This window comes from Macaca thibetana, chromosome 3 (assembly GCF_024542745.1).
Source record: "Macaca thibetana thibetana isolate TM-01 chromosome 3, ASM2454274v1, whole genome shotgun sequence".
Lineage (NCBI taxonomy): Eukaryota > Metazoa > Chordata > Mammalia > Primates > Cercopithecidae > Macaca > Macaca thibetana.
This window is the reverse complement of record NC_065580.1, coordinates 176149438-176162898: the sequence shown is the minus strand read 5'-3', so window position 1 is coordinate 176162898 and position 13461 is coordinate 176149438. Positions and strand designations below refer to the sequence as shown.

General features: G+C 37.9%; 2 protein-coding genes across 4 annotated transcripts in view; one reads left to right on the top strand and one right to left on the bottom strand.

Moving 5' to 3' along the window:
* Positions 1-13461, bottom strand: part of LOC126949611 (ATP synthase subunit f, mitochondrial-like) — a 739455-nt gene that overhangs the window by 153819 nt on the left and 572175 nt on the right. Inside the window, exon 1 of one of the 2 annotated variants that reach the window (XM_050782166.1) lies at positions 4082-4088. The exons of the other annotated variant lie outside the window; for it this stretch is intronic. The gene's annotated coding sequence lies outside the window, so the exon portion shown is untranslated. Of the gene's footprint in view, positions 1-4081; positions 4089-13461 lie in introns of those variants that run through there. 2 annotated transcript variants of the gene reach the window in all.
* Positions 1-13461, top strand: part of NCAM2 (neural cell adhesion molecule 2) — a 566845-nt gene that overhangs the window by 82777 nt on the left and 470607 nt on the right. The gene's annotated exons all lie outside the window — the stretch shown is intronic.

The window sequence follows — 13461 nt, the reverse complement described above, 5'->3', positions numbered from 1 at the left end:
GCTACTCTTTCCTTCACATTATCACTGGATTGTCTTCTAAAAGACTCATCTCCTTAAAAATATTGATAACTCCCCATCCCTATGACAGTAAGACTATCTTGCCAGCTTACCCTAAGAGTCTGCTCACCATCTGGGTAACACTGTGCATGTCACATTTTTCACATATTCAGTGCTATAACTGTTACCTACATGAAACATCTGTTTTCTAACTTTATCCGTTTTCTGTTCCTTGTGCTTAAAACATCCTTCACTTGCTGCTCCTGCCTGTTTAACAATCATGCTTTTATTTAAAGATGCTACTATTGAACAAAATAATGTCTATAGTTAACAATAGTGTATTATGAACTTAAAATTTTGTTCAGAGGGTAGATCTCAAGCATTCTTATACATGCAAATGAGCTTCCCAAACAAAACAAAAACAAAAAGGGCAAAGGAATCTTTTGGAGGTGGATGGACATGTTTATTGCCTTAATGGTAATGATGGTTTCATGGGTGTATGTATTTGCTCAGTCCCATCAAATTGTGTACATTAAACATGTGCAGTATTTTTGTGTAATGATTACATCACCATAAAGCTATTATAAATAAACAGATAAAATGTCCAAAAAACCCCCTAATGACATTAACATTTCACCTTTACCCCAATTAAAGACTTCCTGGCGGGGCATGGTGGCTCACACTTATAATCCCAGCTTTTTGGGAGGCCAAGGTGGGCATATCACCTGAGGTCGGGAGTTCAAGACCAGCCTGACCAACATGGAGAAACCCCGTCTCCACTAAAAATACAAAATTAGCCAGGTGTGGTGGCGCATGTCTGTAATCCCAGCTACTCGGGAGGCTGAGGCAAGAGAATCGCTTGAACCCAGGATGTGGAGGTTGTAGTGAGCTGAGATCATGACATTGCACTCCAGCCTGGGCAACAAGAGCAAAACTCTGTCAAAAAAATAAAAAAAAAGACTTCCTAAGTTGGAATTGATAAGATCATTTTAAAAAAACATTGATTCATACCCCTAACATTTATTACTCTCTAAATTATTATAGAATTATTCAGGTAAATTTCTGTTGTGACTCTCTGTTAGCTTCTGGAGCTCAAAGTGTTACTGGAGGCAGAGTCATACCGTCTGCAGCAAACCTCAGTTCTTGCCTCCTCAGAAGAAGATGTTCAACCAATGGGTATAAGGCAGAAGGAGAGATGGAGGCAAGTTTTAGAGCAGGAATGGAAGTTTATTTAAACGCTTTAGAACAGGAATGAAATGAAGTAAAATACACTTAGAAGAGGGCCATCCAGGTGACTTGAGAGATCCAGTGCAGGGTTTGACCTTTTGACTTGGAGTGTTATAAGATGGCATACTTCCCGGATGTTGCATTGCTTCTGCCCTCCTTCTTCCCTTGTGGTGAGCTGTCCGCGTGTACAGTGGCCCGCTTTGGCTTGGGAGGGGAGCATGCGCAGTGTGTTTACTAGAGTTGTACGCATGCTCACTTAGGCGTTTTTCCCTTACTGGCTGAATGCTCGTAGGAGGTCGTTTACCAGTTCAGTTCTGCCATTTTGCTTTTTAATGCACGTGCTTGAGCTCACTCCCCCAACTGCTGAGATCTTGTCGGGAAGCTGCTGAGTTTTAGGCGTTTTCTATCTATTGGGAGAGTTCTTTTCCCTGACGCCGGCTGTCACCAGTTATTGTTTTAGATAGACTGTTAACAACCACCCGACCATCACCTGATGGTTGCCTGACATTCCTGTTGTGTGTTGCGGTGGAACCATCTCCTGTCCTGCCTATTTCTGACTGGCTACCTATTGTAACAAAAGGACAATGTATTACTTATTAAGAATTCTCAACTGGGCGTGGTGGCTCACGCCTGTAATCCCAGCACTTTGAGAGGGTGAGGCAGGCGGATCACATTAGGTCAGCAATTCAAGACCAGCCTGGCCAACATGGTGAAACCCCGTCTCTACTAAACATACAAAACTTAGCCGGCCGTGGTGGCAGGCGCCTGTAATCTCAGTTGCTAGGGAGGCCGAGGCAGGAGAATTGCTTGAACTCGGGAGGCGGAGGTTGCAGTGGGCCGAGATCGTGTCACTGCAGCCTGGGCGACAGAATGAGACTCCCTCTCAAAAAAAAAGAAAAAAAAAAAAAAAAACTCTCTCATGCTTTATACCTATCAGAGCCAAAAAACAAAACACTTTATTGATTGCAGTAAGTATAGAAGTGCTGTATGCATTCAATAATTGCTCAGTAATTTCTAATTAAAAAAAAAATTGGGCCGGGCGCAGTGGCTCATGGCTGTAATCTCAGCACTTCGGGAAGCAGAGGCGGGTGGATCAGGAGTTCGAGACCAGTCTGACCAACAAAGTGAAGCCCCGTCTCTACTAAAAATACAAAAATTAGCTGGGCGTGCTGGCAGGCGCATGTAGTCCCAGCTACTTGGGAGGCTGAGACAGGAGAATTCCTTGAACCCGGTAGGCGGAGATTGCAGTGAGCGGAGATTGTGCCACTGCACTCCAGCCTGAGTGAAACTCTGTCTGGGGAAAAAAAAAAAAAAAATCTAATGCTTTATACCTATCAGAACTTTAAAAAAAAAAAAAACAACACCTTCTTGATTGCAATAAATATAGAAGTGCTGTATGCACTGAATAATTGCTTAGTAATTTCTAAATTAAAAAAAAAAAGTTTTGGTCATCTTATGACCATTGCCATAGGTGGCATTTGCCTTAAGTGTCCTGTGTCACAGACTAAATTCTCTACCACGATAATTAAATTTTGTTTTAAAAGTAGCTAGCTCAATAAAAATTAGGTTTCATTTAAATAGTCTTCTGTAAAAGTTACACTGATTATTACTACTACCTATGCTATTTTTACCACTACTATTACATCATTATATCATTGCTTCCAATACTTAAAATGTTTTATATTTGCCATGAATGTAGAGGGTAGTTTGGAGGTAACCTGAGTCTTTGATACCAACTGACGGTTTTACTGGGCTGATTTATTATGTTTATCTTTATATCATGTGTTTTTATGTATTAGAACTGCAGTTTTCTCCTCTCATCTTTTTGTTCTAGTTGTAGTGCCTGCCTTAGATTTTCACAAATTCACCATCTCTCTAAGGTATTTGAACCTTTGTACTTCTGTTTCCTCTCCCTGAGAAGCCCTTCCACTCTGCTGGACTCCTATGTAACTTTCAGAATTGAGGTCAAATATCCAAACATCCTGTGCTCTGGAAAGCTTCCTGGTTTCTCTTTTTAGAAATCTGAGTTAGAGGTCTACTGTTTGCTCCTTGAGCAGCCTTTACTTCTATCAAAGCATTTGTCAGAACAGAGTATCTCTGTAAATTTGTCTGTCTCGCTGGCTTATGCATTTTTGAGGTCAGGAAGCTCTATTATAATTAGTAATAGTAGTAGTAACAACAGCAAGAGTAATAATAATGGCAGTACAGTAGTGGTAACATTTATATTCCCAGCTTCTTAATGTTGTATATGAAACCTGGTCTATGCCTGATATTTGGATAGATGAGTGAATGAATGAATGAAGTTGTATCTTTGATATTTGGTGGTATTTATTACTCCATTTTATTATTACTTTGCTGGTAATTATTATTTCCATTTAACAGGGGAGAAAACTGAAGTTCAAATTGTTGAAACTAGTTTTTTATAGATATCCAAGCTGAACTTGGAATCTAGACCCCAACTGAGCACTGTAAGTCATCTTTATTTTTTTTTTTTGAGACAGGGTCTCACTCTGATTGCCCAGGCTGGACTGCAGTGGTGTGATCTCAGCTCACTTCAACTTCTGCCTCCTGGTGATCCTTCCATCTCAGCCTCCTGAGTAGCTGGGACTGCAGGTGCACGCCACCACACCCAGCTAATCTTTCATGTTTTTAGTAGAGATGCGGTTTCACTATGCTGCCCAGGCTGGTCTTGAACTCCTGGCCTCAAGCAATTTGCCCACCCCGTCATCCCAAATTGCTGGGATTACAGGTGCAAGCCACCACCCCCAGCCTCATCTTGTTTTAAAATTCTATTTTTTGAGGTAATTATGGATTCACAGATAACTGTGAGAAATTATGCCAAGATTTTTTAATGTACTTTGCCCAGTTTCTCCCAATGACAGCATTTTGGAAAACTGTAATGTAATATCATAACTAGAATATTGACATTGATAAATTATACCTATCTTATTTAAATTTACCCAAACTTTACTGTATTCATTTGTGTATATGTTGGGGAGGGTGGATGGTATCTTAGTCCATTAGGCCTGCTATAACAAAAACACCATAAATTGGGTGTCTTAAACAACAGAAATTTATTTCTTACAGTTCTGGAGGCTGAGAAGACCTAGATCAAAAAGCCAGCCAATTTGATGTCTGTTAAGGGCTCACTTCCTGGTTTGTAGAAGGCCATTGTTTCGCTGCATCCTTATGTGGCAGAAGGAGCCAGGAGGCTCCCTGGGCTCTCTTTTCAGAAAAGAGTGCTAATCTCATTCATGAGGGTTCTGTTTTCCTGACTTGATAACCTCCAAAGGCCCCTCCTCCTAACACCCTTACTTTGGGGTTTAGGATTTCAACATGTGGATTTTGAGGGGACACAAACATTCATGCTATAACTGATGATAAGTCCTGAACAGTTTTATTATCTGTTCAGATTCCTATTAACCACCATTGTCAAGGTACTGAATAGTTACAACATCCCAAGTATTTTTCATATTGTTCTCTTATAACCACACTCATTTCTCTCCTTCCTAACTCTTGCTTCAGTTTCTAACTCCTGGCAATTACTTATCTGCCTGTTATTTAAAAAACTTTTGTCATTTCATAAATGTTTTATAAGTGGAGTCAAACAGCAAGTATGATTTTTAAGTATGTATGATTTTTAAGTTTCTTCCAGTTTGAAATTATTGTAATCAATAATGTAATAACACATTAGAAAAGTACTTTCATTTTTGCGTGTCATACATGGATTACGAAACTGTCATATTTGGACACTTCCTCTTCATGCCATGGAGGTAGGGAATGTTATTTTTTTCCCCTCAAATCTTTTGTTTCCCAATTGTCTTGTGGGGCACTCATAATGTAATTAACATTCAATAAATATGTTTTTATATGGATGAATAATTTATAGGAGTTAAAATTATAGAGCTTTATACTTAGGGCTTATAGTAAAAATAGTACCTTTTCATATTTGAAAGTCTTGCTCACGTTAAATAAAATATAAATACAATGCTTGAATATAGGGTTTCAATAGTCACTGTGCTAGTGTGATTTTACAGGAACTAGAGAAACCACAGTTACCATCTTCAGTCAATGGGACAAATTCCTCCATTAAGACAGGATTATGAAAACCTGAAATCGAATCTCTTTATTCAAAATATACTTGATTAAGTTAAAGCCTGTACAAAAATCTTGCAAAGTTATTGTTGTTAATGTTGTTATTGTAATTAACCATTATGTGTGTCTAGTTACGGGTTTTTTTTTTTAATTATAAAGAATGGAGAGTTTCTCAATTTAACTTCCTTCAAAAAGGGAGTTTCTTGAAAAGATGCATGCACTCAGGAACCTGGTAGCAGTAAAGAGCTTAGTGCAGGGCAGCTTGCCAGATTGGGCACTCTCTTCCATCTACCCTCCTTGCCCTTTCTGTCATGGGACTTTGCCCTCTGTGCATCTGCTCTGGTTATCTCCACTGACTGGGTTCCTCAGCTTACACTGGCCTCTTATGTTTCAGTTCCAGCCATGTTGCTATCTCAGGCTCATTTTGCTTGATTTCTCCCTTGTCCAGCTGGGCTCATGAGCCAAAGGCTGCTGTTCGGTCTCTGGATGGGCTTCTTTCTCATCAAATTTTCACGACCCTTCTAGCTGTCATGGTTGGAGACATGGGGCCCTCTGATGCAGAACACTAGTGTGCCCTTTCTGCTGGGGTGTGAGTGATTACAGCTTTCTAAAGGCATGTGAAGATATCTTTACAGACTCTTCCAACAGTGAATAAAGATTAGTTTCCAGTTGTTTATTGCTATTTTCTTGAAAGTTAATATCACCTCACTGCTTTCAATCTGTGAGCAAATATTATTCAGCATATATTGTATATTAGAGAAAATCATGGGAGGAAATTAATTTATTAAGCACTTTGCGGAAACTATGTAAGACTTTCAGATTTAACTTAACGTGCTTAGATTCATTTAAAGGAAAATATTAAGAGATTTTCATGTTTCATTTGCAGTATAACCCTGTTATAGGAATACATTGAAGGCTTTCTCATGTGACTCAAGTGTAACATGGGACACATTCTTTACATGAGATATAGAATGTTTTTTTGTAATCAGTCAACACTCTCCTGTTATCTCTCCTGTAAAACCGATAAAAAGTGAGGGAAATCAGGTAGCTGATGTGTCACCTAATATCACTGATGCTGAGATAGCAGGATGCTCTGCATGACCATGAAATATAAAAGACCATCTCGAAACAGAAGATGACTTTGGTGACACAGAAGAAAAACAAAAGGAGGACAGTTTCACTGAAGGGCATTTTATCCTTTGATTCAACAGCTCGTTTTGCAGACATGAGAGTCTATTCATAACCATTTACACATTTTACATTTACATTTCTATTTACATGAAAGGGACTGTATAATTGGCAGAATCACATGCATACAGAAGACATCTGTTCAGAATATATGCTATAGCATACATGGTCAGAGAAAGTTTATCTCTGACACCATTGCATTTGTGTAAAACAGAGAGAGTTGACTTTAGGGTACTTCAGAGATTAGAACCATCGAGAGAAATGAAATATTTTTCAGTGCAGCAAAATGTAACATCACAAACGATAATTAGACTTTTTGAAGTATTTTTTTTAAAAATGGTTTTGGTTTACTGAAATGTGAGTCCTGAATGAAATGAACAGTTAATTTAACCAGAACGTTTATAGCGGGCCATACTGTTGTATTTGTGTTAAAACTGCAAAGATTATGGTTTAAGAGGTTTCAGTTTAAATGCAGGGATGTATGTGTGTGTGATTTTCTTCCTAATCTTTACAGTTTTATTCAGTGTACTTATTATGTCTTGCTAGGATTTTTTCAAATTGAATTTTATCTTTTTTTTTAATGAATGCAGAAATAACTATCCTTTTGATAATGATATTGATAATTTTGTAGACATATCTAACATTGTAACCTGTCTTCCCAGAAAGGTGACAAGAATGACATGAACATTTATATTATCTTTAAGATTATGTGTTTGTGTGTGTGTGTGTGTGTGTGTGTGTGTGTGTGTGTGTGTTGTGTATTTTCCCCTAAGTCCTGTCATGGTAATCACTAGCGTTAGAAAGGAAATGTCAGTTTGTAAAAACAATCAAAGATAATCTCCACATTCTGCCTAGAATTTATGTTTTCTATTTTCCGTTTGCCCCTTTGGATTTCATCTACTGTCTTCTGTACTGTGCACTGGCTTCCCGAAACTGACTTGTATTTTTGCCAATTGAGATTGGCCAGTGGTGAGCCAAGTTGCAAGACCCAGGAGAAGAACAAGCTCTGAGTATTTTTCTCCTGGCTCCCTCTTTGAGGTTGTGTCCTCATCTACTGTCACTGCTCCTCTCATCAGAGCACAGTCCACACAACTCTTTCTCCTCCTGGGTTCTGATAACCTGTTCTTCTATTAGTCCTTTGGACTAAGGAGTTGCAACAGCTTTTCTAGTGTTATCTCTGGTCCTGGACCTCTCCCTTATGGTTCTTCTGTAGCTTGCCCAAAACTTTGTAATTAGTCCTTTTGTAAATAAGGTGTTATCCTAATTTTGGTGTGCCGTCTGTTTCGTGTTGGGACCACTGGGAGATACAGCACCCTGGGTCACAGACAGGAATGGGCATGCAAGGAGAGAGGAAATGGTGAGTTTATTGCATAAGGTACTAAGGTTGCATCTCATTTAGATCCTGGCCTCGCAATTTAGACCAGTCTTCTCTTTGGCTCTGGTTTTGGCCCTTGGAAGGCTGAAATAATGAAGGTCTGCTTAACGTAATCTCTGGCAGATCTGGGACTGTGTATGATCAATTGTTGGGTGATCACATAGGGAATCGAAATAAGAGTCATATGTCAGGAGTAAGTCATGTCATTGACTTTATCCATACTATCTGAATATCACCATTCAAATACACGTAAGCTCTGTAAATTCACCTTGAAATAAATATTTTCTCATGTGTTTTATGTATTGGAATTCTATAGAATGATGTGGAACTGTAATTGCATATGGTTAGTATATGATGCTGTATTAAATAATGATAAAATGCTTTAAATTTGTATATTAGTAGCTTTCAAACTGTTAAATATAAACTGCATTAACTATCAATCCAAAGGTAAAGAAAATATGCTAAATCTAGATCACTTTAGGGCGAGCATTATATCTTTTTTAAGCCAAGCATTTGTTAATAAAAATTTAAATAATGCAAAGCCAGATATTAGGTTATGCCATAATTGTAATTCATATTGAATAGAATTGTTTAATATACTACTATTCTTAACATCAAATTAAACATCTTCAATAACTGTATTTAAATTATATATAATTGCATATATGGCTGTAGGTTTTTAAGAAAATGTGCTGGGTTGGAATTCATTACGTCTTGTGAGAATGAATTAAAAACATGATGCCAATTTTGTTTCCTCAAATTTTCACATAAAGGGAAAGTTCAAACTACATATAACAACTCCAGGATCTATAATGTTGCATGCAGACAAATTTCACATAGACGTGCATTCCAGAATTTGTGCTTATTTCTTTCTTTCTTCAGGATCAAATATGGGGGGGTTGTTGACTTTGACATTCAGGGTTTGGCAAACTTAATTGAGCCTTTCCAGTCTTAAGAAGAGACATTCTTAGGTACTGTTTTTCAGGCTTCAGGGATCATAGGTTTACAATTTTGGTATTTAGCTACATTATGTCAGTCATTTTTATTAGTTTTTTTTTGTTGGTTCTGTTTTCCTTTTTAGCAAAAACTGGCCGTGTTAAACCTTCCACTGAATACAAGGATTAATTTGGAGAACTTATACTTTGTTAGAAAATAGATTCTTTATTTGAAAATATGATTAAAAAGTTACCCCAATATAAATATTTGGGAACAATTATTGTTAGTAAATGAAATTGCCTTTAAAATTTTTTTGGTTATTGAAGAATTTCATCCAAAAGAATTTTGCTGTTCTCAAAGTTATGATGCAATTGAAAGTATAAGTGATTATTTTGACCCAAAACCTATGAGAATTTTCTCTCCCTAATGTGTCTATACCATCTGCTGGCTATTAGTGGCAATCAAACCCACAATAAAAAAAACAAAAACAAATTAAAAAAACACACTTTTTTCCTGTTATTTCCCTGAGCTCTCTCACTACAAATATTCTTCTTCTTCTTTTTTTTTTTTTTGAGACGGAGTCTCGCTCTGTCGCCCAGGCTGGAGTGCAGTGGTGCGATCTCGGCTCACTGCAAGCTCCGCCTCCTGGGTTCACACCATTCTCCTGCCTCAGCCTCCCGAGTAGCTGGGACCACAGGTGCCCGCCACCACACCCGGCTAATTTTTTGTATTTTTAGTAGAGACAGGGTTTCACTGTGTTAGCCAGGATGGTCTCGATCTCCTGACCTCGTGATCTGCCCGCCTCGGCCTCCCAAAGTGCTGGGATTACAGGCATGAGCCACCACACTCGGCTAATTTTTTGTATTTTTAGTAGAGACAGGGTTTCACTGTGTTAGCCGGGATGGTCTCAATCTCCTGACCTCGTGATCTGCCCGCCTCGGCCTCCCAAAGTGCTGGGATTACAGGTGTGAGCCACCACGCCGGGCCTCACTACAAATATTGATGTGGCAAGGCTGAATATTTCTCTGAACATCTGTTTCAGATTGAAACTAAATGCCTATGCCAGAATGACTTTATCTGGGATTTGGGCCTGTGTGTGCCTGACATCTAAAGCAACTGCTCTCTGCTTTCTCTTCTGTTTTCTCTATGTTTTTTGGTTCAGTGATTGTGCCACCTGCCCCTCCTTCCCATTGCATCCTGCTCTGAGATCTACCACGACTCCTTACAAAGTGCATTTAAGCTGTCTGGCCATGGGTTTCTGAAAGTCAGCTACTGATGTATGAATGGTGAAAAACATGATAATATTATTTCTTCTGAGTTTAGACATATATGGCTTGTGTGCATGGAACAGTAATTCTTGGTTTAAAAATGGCCACTCTATTTACTTATTTTATCCGAGAGGCCATGTCATAAAAGCAGGGAATACAAACTCGAAAGCCAACGAACAGCAACACAGTCAGCCAGCCACATCAACAACAAATAGGTAGGGATGCAAGGACTGGGGGTGGGGGATGGAAACCACAACTACCCTGCAATGACTTTCTACTCAAAGCATGGACCTAGGACCTGCGGCATCGGCAGCAACTGGAGGCTTGATGGAAATGCAGAATCTCGGGCCCCACCCCAGAATCACAGAATCAGAATCTGCCTTTCACAATCTTCCCAGTGATGTGTGTGCACATTCAAGGTTAAGAAGCACTGCTTTTATCTATTCTTGTCAGATATGCTGACTTTTTAAAATATTAAAGATATACAGATTTTAAATGGGGAAGTTCTTAATTTTAAAAACTTACTGTCTAATTCAGCCTTTTTAATTATTATTTATTTATTTTTTACATTTTCTGGGAACACTAAAACATATTGAAAATGTCAATAGGCCTAGGGGCCCATTAGTTTTAAAAATCTGCAGCGTCAAGAGTGAATATGAATATGGACAGTTTTATTCTTGTTATTTTCTAGGAATAATGACGTCTAAACAAAACTCTTGATGGTAAAAAAACCAAGCATTGCCATAAGATGTATCTTACTTCCTTTTCAAGAAATATCCCATGCCTGTTTTAGCTGTAATGCTGCCTGCCTTCACCACTCTGCCCCCAGTGTGTGTATCTATATAGCAGCTAGAGTGACTCATTTAAAACTTAAGTTGAAACTATTCGTTTCTCCAGTAGCTTCTCTCTTTCCGCTCAGGAATAAAAACCAGTACTTTACAGGGTTTTTGAGAGTACCTCAGTTAGTTTTTCTTTTGGAAATTTATGTCCAGCTACCCCTGCAAGCTTGCAGTTTCTTCCACCCTTTAGACAAACTCTGCCTCAATATTCTCTCCTCAGATATGTGCAAGGCTTACTCTCTTAACCTATCCCAATCGGTTTCTCAAATGTCATTTTAAGAATCTGGACTTCCCTGATAGAAACCATAAATCAATAGACCACAACCCCACCCCCAAATTCTCCTCATTAATGCTGTTCCCCAGAGCATTCACTACCATTGAATGTCTGTAAGTTATTTCACTGATTTATTTGTTTACTCGACGTCTTTTGCCGCAAGAATGTTAGTTATTGGAAAGAAGAGACCTTTGGTCCCTTGTTCATGTTGTTTCCCCAATCTGAGTTTGATGCCTGGCACATACATAATTGGTTCTCAATACTGTGTGCTGCATGAATGAATGCTATCTAAGCTTAAACATTACATGACACTGCTCACTGAGGTTTTTAATTTGTTTTTGTTAGTGGTACATGGTTGAAGGTGATTTTATTATGTAACTATGTAGTTCTGGTGTAACTTATTATTACAGTCTTTTTTTATTCTATACATGAGATATACAACCTACTTCTGGGTTATTTATTTTTCTTCCATCTTGGAAATTTGTCATCCCTATTACTCACTTCCAAACGTGCCTGTAACAAATCTTTTTTTAAATTTACTTTTTAATTGACACACAGTAATCGTTGATATTCGTAAAGTACATAGTGATTTTTTAATACATATGTATTAGTCTGTTTTCACAATGCTGATAAGACAAACCCAAGACTGGGCAATTCACAAAAAAGGTTTAATTGGACATACAGTTCCACATGGCTGGGGAGGCCTCAGAATCATGGCAGAAGGCAAGGTGGAGCAAGGCCTGTCTTACATGGATAAGGATTACATGGATCCTTTACTGAGGATAACATATATGATTGCAGGTTCTACTCAGTTATCAATTTAAGAAGGAGATTTGACACTGTACATTACTTTCAAGTATACTAGTTAGCCTCATAATTACCTGAAACCAAAATAGAACACTCATATATCTTAAAGTATAGAATGTAATTTATTCCTGTAATTAAGTTTCAATATTAGAAAATACTTTTTAAAATAAAAATACTATTCCTTTTACTTTTTTTAAATAAAATGCTATGAAAATGTTCACAATGATATCTTTTTTTTTTTTTTTTTTTTTTTTTTTGAGGCAGAGTCTTGGTCTGTCGCCCGGGCTGGAGTGCAGTGGCCGGATCTCAGCTCACTGCAAGCTCCGCCTCCCGGGTTTACGCCATTCTCCTGCCTCAGCCTCCCGAGTAACTGGGACTACAGGCGCCCGCCACCTCGCCCAGCTAGTTTTTTGTATTTTTTAGTAGAGAAGGGGTTTCACCGTGTTAGCCAGGATGGTCTCGATCTCCTAATCTCGTGATCCGCCCGTCTCGGCCTCCCAAAATCCAAAGTGTGGATTACAGGCTTGAGCCACCGCGCCCGGCCTTACAATGACATCTTAAAGGCTAATATTCATCTTTGTACTCCACGTTAACTAGAGGCTCGGTTTCAGATACCTCTGTTTTTAGTACTTAAAACAGGACCTGACAAAGTTGGTGCTTAATAAATATTTGAAAATAAACAAATGAATGAATCAATGAGTGAATTTCTGTTAGAAATATTTATTTGTGTATGGAATGGGTAGACCTTGTACTGAGTTCGCCGTGATACGTGAAGAAATTGCCTGTGATCACAAGGGTCTCTTTATTGAAATGAAATAGGTGAATGGTTAGAACTCTTGACTAAAGAGTTACTTAAAATATACTCTCCACAGCATTGTTAAACAGTTTTATGTGGTAGACGCAAAACTTTAAAGAGAGGAAAGCTCTGAAATATCATTAATCTACTCTAATGATTTAGGAGTTTAAGTAGATTTCTTATAATAATTTCATTTGGGTGGAATATAAGTTTAAATATTAAAAATATTATAAATATTTATTTTATCTTTATATAATACAAATTCTATGGCTAGTTTAGACGAATTTACTGAATGAATAACATTATTAATTTTATCTGTCAGTTATAAATATGAATATTTATTAGCATGAATAATTGTTTTTATTTTAAACAATGGTGACTCATAGAAACTACCTGCTTTGATACTAGTAGAAGCCACACAAGTGAGCTAACATTTTTCTGAATACTAATATTATGTCAACTGAATATCAGATTGTTGACAAATTGTTTCTAAGTGGAAAACAAAATTTGAGGACAAAGGAGTGAAATATACTGGAAAATCTAGGACAAGAACTTGAGTGTCTTGATTCCTAGCTCAGACCCATATATAAATGTGATACATAATTACATACTGTAGATGTGTTTCAAAGACATTGAACTGATACCTAGCTCAATTAGTT